The following is a 5608-nucleotide window of genomic DNA, read 5'->3' as shown; positions in this document are numbered from 1 at the left end:
ATAAAATATATATTTATTTATATTTTTTGTATTGTTTTTAAATATTCCAAAAAATAAAAATATTATTGATAAGAAATATTTTTTTTTTTTTAACAAAATAACATATTAATATGTTATTTTGTTAAAAAAATATATAATAGTAATTATGTGTTAAAAGAGATTTATTTTGGTTATGATAGCGCATATTAAAGTAATACGCCAAACTTTTTTTATACACATAATATACTATCTATACATATAATATAGAGAATATTATATAAATATTAATAATATTTTTGTTACATATATAAAATATTTTTATATTCAATATTATTATTAAACAATAATTATTAATAAAATCTATAAATAATTTCTCTTATAAAAAAAGTGAAATTAAAAATAGAATATATTGAAATTATTTGTTTATATGTATATAATCTCTATTAAGAAAAATAAAATAAGATTATAATTGATATAATCTATATTTTTATTTTTCTATGTTATATAATAAAAAATAAAGAAAACACAAGATAAAATTTTTTTAAAGGATAAAATTTATTTTAAATTTAAAAACTTTATATTTTGTCTTGATATTTCTTTTTTTTTATTAAAAATTATTATGTTAAAAAACAAACCCATTTGTTTTGTACCATATTAATATTATATATATTTTTATGTAGAAAATAATTTATAAAAAAAAATAAATAAATACATTTCTATAAAATATACCAAATATTAATTATTAAATCTAGCTAGCACTAACAAAAATATCAAAAATGTTATGTATATATTTATTAATACCATAATGTCTTTAATTTTATATATATATATATATATATATATATATATATATATATATATATATATATATATATATATATATATATATATATATATATATATATATATATATATATATATTTAAAATAAAATATATAATTTATATTCTAGAAAAATTTTTTTATTTTAAAAGAATTTATAAAGATATATAAATTAATAATTTTATTTTTTATATTAAAAATAAAGATTATTATTAATAATAATACTTACATTTAAAATTTAAAAAGATTACCCTGGACGGTGGATCACTTGGCTCGTGGGTCGATGAAGAACGCAGCTAATTGCGCGTCAACTTGTGAACTGCAGGACACATGAACATTGACATTTCGAACGCACATTGCGGTCCTTGGATACTGTTCCCGGACCACATCTGGCTGAGGGTCGTATACATTATATTATAATATAATAAAAGATTATTTTACATAAAATTTTTTTTATGAAAAGAAATTTATCAATAATTAAAAAAGAAAATTTATTTTTTCATATTTAATTATAAATTGATAAATAAAATTTTTATAAAAGAAATGTAAAATTATTTATATATGAATGTTTTACGCCAAATATAAGAAAAAAATAAATATAAAATGTTTTTTAATAGCATTTAAAATATATATATTTTTTATTATTTGTCGACATTTTTTAATTAATATATCAATATTATTTTTATCATTTATATATAATATTATAAAACTTTATGTTAATAATAATATTAATAATAAATGATATTTAATAATATATTTAAAATATTAAATAAAGAAGAAAAACAAAAATATTATATATTAATATTTTGTTATGGAATATTTTATTTGTAATAAAATTTTCAATATACTCGAAAAAAATTAATATATATAATTATTTATTTTTTATTTTCTTCTCTTTAGATAAATATAAAAATAATATTATATAATAATATTATAAAAAAATTTGAGTATGAATAATTAAGAAAATTGTTTACTTATAAATATAACAAAAACATAATATATACAAAAAAAATTTTTGTTTTAATACTTCTTTAAAAACTTTTATGACCTCAGAGTAGGTGAGATTACCCGCTGAATTTAAGCATATTATTAAGCGGAGGAAAAGAAACTAACTAGGATTCCCTTAGTAGCGGCGAGCGAACAGGGATAAGCCCAGCACTGAACCCCGTGGCTGATAAACAGACACTTGGGGAATGTAGTGTTTAGGAAGATTCAATATAAACCTATTGTTTATATAATACATCCAAGTCCATCTTGAATGGGGCCATATACCCATAGAGGGTGCCAGGCCCGTAGTGATTATTATTGGATGATAGGTGAATCTTTCCTTAGAGTCGGGTTGCTTGAGAGTGCAGCTCTAAGTGGGTGGTAAACTCCATCTAAGGCTAAATATTACCACGAGACCGATAGCGAACAAGTACCGTGAGGGAAAGTTGAAAAGAACTTTGAAGAGAGAGTTAAAGAGTACGTAAAACCGTTCAGGGGTAAACCTGAGAAACCCGAAAGGTCGAAAGATGAGATTCATTTACTTTTTATCGTTAATCAACCAATTTGTACTAGCATGTGACAAAAATTTTTATTAGGAATTTATTTTTAGTAAAAATATATGCACTGCTGTATATTGTTAATTGTATGATAACGAGGTATGCACTTCTCATCTTGTAGGACGTTGCGACCCATTAAATATTAATCTATAGGCATTGGTGCGTTGATTAATGTACAATATTATTTTTTGATAATATTTTGTGTATGTTAAACGCCTATGTTTCTTGATTAATTGTTTGATGGTATTAATTATAAATTGATATTGAGTCGCGTTATTAACGCGTTCAGATCCACCACGAGTATAAATAGGTTTTTTTATTAAAACATATTATATATACGGATTTTATGCCGTTATATGATACTATTTAACTGTCAGTAGGTGTATGATAATGAACTGGCTCATTTTTTTTTATTAAAAATTTATCTGTCAGCGACGATATAGCTTTGGGTACTTTCAGGACCCGTCTTGAAACACGGACCAAGGAGTCTAGCATGTACGCAAGTCATTGGGAATAAAATATTTTTTCATCGAAATATTTATAAAAATTTTATGAAACCCAAAGGCACAATGAAAGTAAATATTATTTATATTTTTTTTTATATAAATGATAAAAGGAGGATATATTTATATTATGTATTAAATATCGCACTCCTAGGGCGTCTTATATTATTATAATTTAGTTTTCGGATTTTTATTATAATAGAGGCGCACCTAGAGCGTACACGCTGGGACCCGAAAGATGGTGAACTATGCCTGGTCAGGATGAAGTCAGGGGAAACCCTGATGGAGGTCCGTAGCGATTCTGACGTGCAAATCGATCGTCGGAACTGGGTATAGGGGCGAAAGACTAATCGAACCATCTAGTAGCTGGTTCCCTCCGAAGTTTCCCTCAGGATAGCTGGCGTTCATTATATAAGAGTCTCATCCGGTAAAGCGAATGATTAGAGGCCTTGGGGCCGAAACGACCTCAACCTATTCTCAAACTTTAAATGGGTGAGATCTCTAGCTTTCTTAAAAACATTATTTATAATGTGAAGCTATGAGAATATATTTTTTTGTATATATGGATCAGAGTGCCAAGTGGGCCACTTTTGGTAAGCAGAACTGGCGCTGTGGGATGAACCAAACGTAGAGTTAAAGCGCCAAAATTGACGCTTATGGGATACCATGAAAGGCGTTGGTTGCTTAAGACAGCAGGACGGTGGCCATGGAAGTCGGAATCCGCTAAGGAGTGTGTAACAACTCACCTGCCGAAGCAACTAGCCCTGAAAATGGATGGCGCTGAAGCGTCATGCTTATACTCTACCGTTAGTTGGTATTTTCGATAAAAGATATTTATCTTTTATCATGAAACCCTAACGAGTAGGAGGGTCGCGGTGGTGTGCGCGGAAGGATTGGCCGTGAGGTCATCTGGAGCCGCCATCGGTGCAGATCTTGGTGGTAGTAGCAAATACTCCAGCGAGGCCCTGGAGGACTGACGTGGAGAAGGGTTTCGTGTGAACAGCCGTTGCACACGAGTCAGTCGATCCTAAGCCCTAGGTGAAAACCGATGTTAATGTTTTGATGTGTTTAAATAAATATAATATATAAAAATATAAATACAATATTATTAATAAATATTATTGCTTTTTTTTTTTAAAAAACAATAAACATTATTAATAAATATGTATAAATATATATATATAAATATATACATCCATTGGGCGAAAGGGAAACCGGTTCCTATTCCGGTACCCGGCAGCGGAACCGTTTATAAGTCGGGCCCTCGTAAGAGAGTTCGTCAGGGTAACCTAAAAAGGCCTGGAGACGCCGTCGGAAGATTCAGGAAGAGTTTTCTTTTCTGTATGAGCGTTCGAGTTCCCTGGAATCCTCTAGCAGGGAGATAGGGTTTGGAACGCGAAGAGCACCGCAGTTGCGGCGGTGTCTGGATCATTCCCTCGGACCTTGAAAATCCAGGTGAGGGCCACGTGGAGGTGTCGCGCCGGTTCGTACCCATATCCGCAGCAGGTCTCCAAGGTGAAGAGCCTCTAGTCGATAGATTAATGTAGGTAAGGGAAGTCGGCAAATTGGATCCGTAACTTCGGGATAAGGATTGGCTCTGAGGACCGGGGCGTGTCGGGCTTGATTGGGAAGAAGGTTATGGCCAACGTGCCGGGCCTGGACGAGATGAAACCATGTACCCTCACATTATCATATATTATGTACCGACATATTATATACATTTTATGTTTATTATATTAACTGTGCATTTAATGTAATGTAATGTATCTAGCTGCTGTATATTGTACTTGTATGATATGTGGTATGTGATGATATTATTTACTTATGTTGGTGTATATGTTGTATAATAAGTTATGCATTTAATGTTGTATATGCACGGGCATAATTATTATGTGTGTGTTGTTTGGTGTGTGTGTGAATTCGAGTTCGGTCCCGTGCTTTGGCCTCCTACGGAACTTTCTTGCTGCGAGACTTTACTCAACATATATAAATAAAATAATTTAATTGAAATATACTTGTATACGTAGATTTTATTATTTATTATATATGCGTATCGTTCTCTTCGGCCGCCATTTAACGGTTAACTCAGAACTGGCACGGACTAGGGGAATCCGACTGTCTAATTAAAACAAAGCATTGCGATGGCCCCAGCGGGTGTTGACGCAATGTGATTTCTGCCCAGTGCTCTGAATGTCAACGTGAAGAAATTCAAGCAAGCGCGGGTAAACGGCGGGAGTAACTATGACTCTCTTAAGGTAGCCAAATGCCTCGTCATCTAATTAGTGACGCGCATGAATGGATTAACGAGATTCCCACTGTCCCTATCTACTCTATGGGCACTTAATAAAGGATTGCAAAAGAGAGGGCAGACTATGCAATTTCTGCGGCGAGGCTGGACACCTGCAGAGGGACTGTAAGAGACCAAGCGGACATTGCCCGACTTGCGAAAGGAGACGGTTGCCATCGGACCATCCGGTGACCTCCCCGAGGTGCCCAGATTACATTTGGCGGCTGCAGAACCGGAGAGACAACACCCGCGATGGCTAGCGGAAGGACCACGCTTAAGGTGTTGCAGTTGAACTGTCAGCGATCATACTCGGCAGTATGCGACTTGGGGATTATGCTCGTGGAAGAGGAGATCGCTATAGCATTGGTCCAGGAGCCGTATGTGCGATTAGGAAGAATCGTCGGGCTGCCTTCGTGGATGCGAATATACATGAGCGATAACAAGAAAGCTGCTGTAGTTGTCTCTGACAGGACG

General features: G+C 32.3%; 1 non-coding gene and 1 pseudogene across 1 annotated transcript; both read left to right on the top strand.

The window, feature by feature from the left end:
* Window positions 1-1048: 1048 nt before the first annotated feature.
* LOC123303137 lies at window positions 1049-1203 on the top strand. Its single transcript, XR_006535572.1, has one exon. It is a non-coding gene; the product is annotated as a 5.8S ribosomal RNA (ribosomal RNA).
* A 641-nt stretch (window positions 1204-1844) lies between these two features.
* On the top strand, window positions 1845-5262 carry LOC123303177 (annotated as a pseudogene).
* Window positions 5263-5608: the final 346 nt, after the last annotated feature.

Source organism: Chrysoperla carnea, chromosome X (genome assembly GCF_905475395.1).
Source record: "Chrysoperla carnea chromosome X, inChrCarn1.1, whole genome shotgun sequence".
NCBI classification, from domain to species: Eukaryota; Metazoa; Arthropoda; class Insecta; order Neuroptera; family Chrysopidae; genus Chrysoperla; species Chrysoperla carnea.
This window is presented reverse-complemented; position numbering and strand designations above follow the sequence as displayed.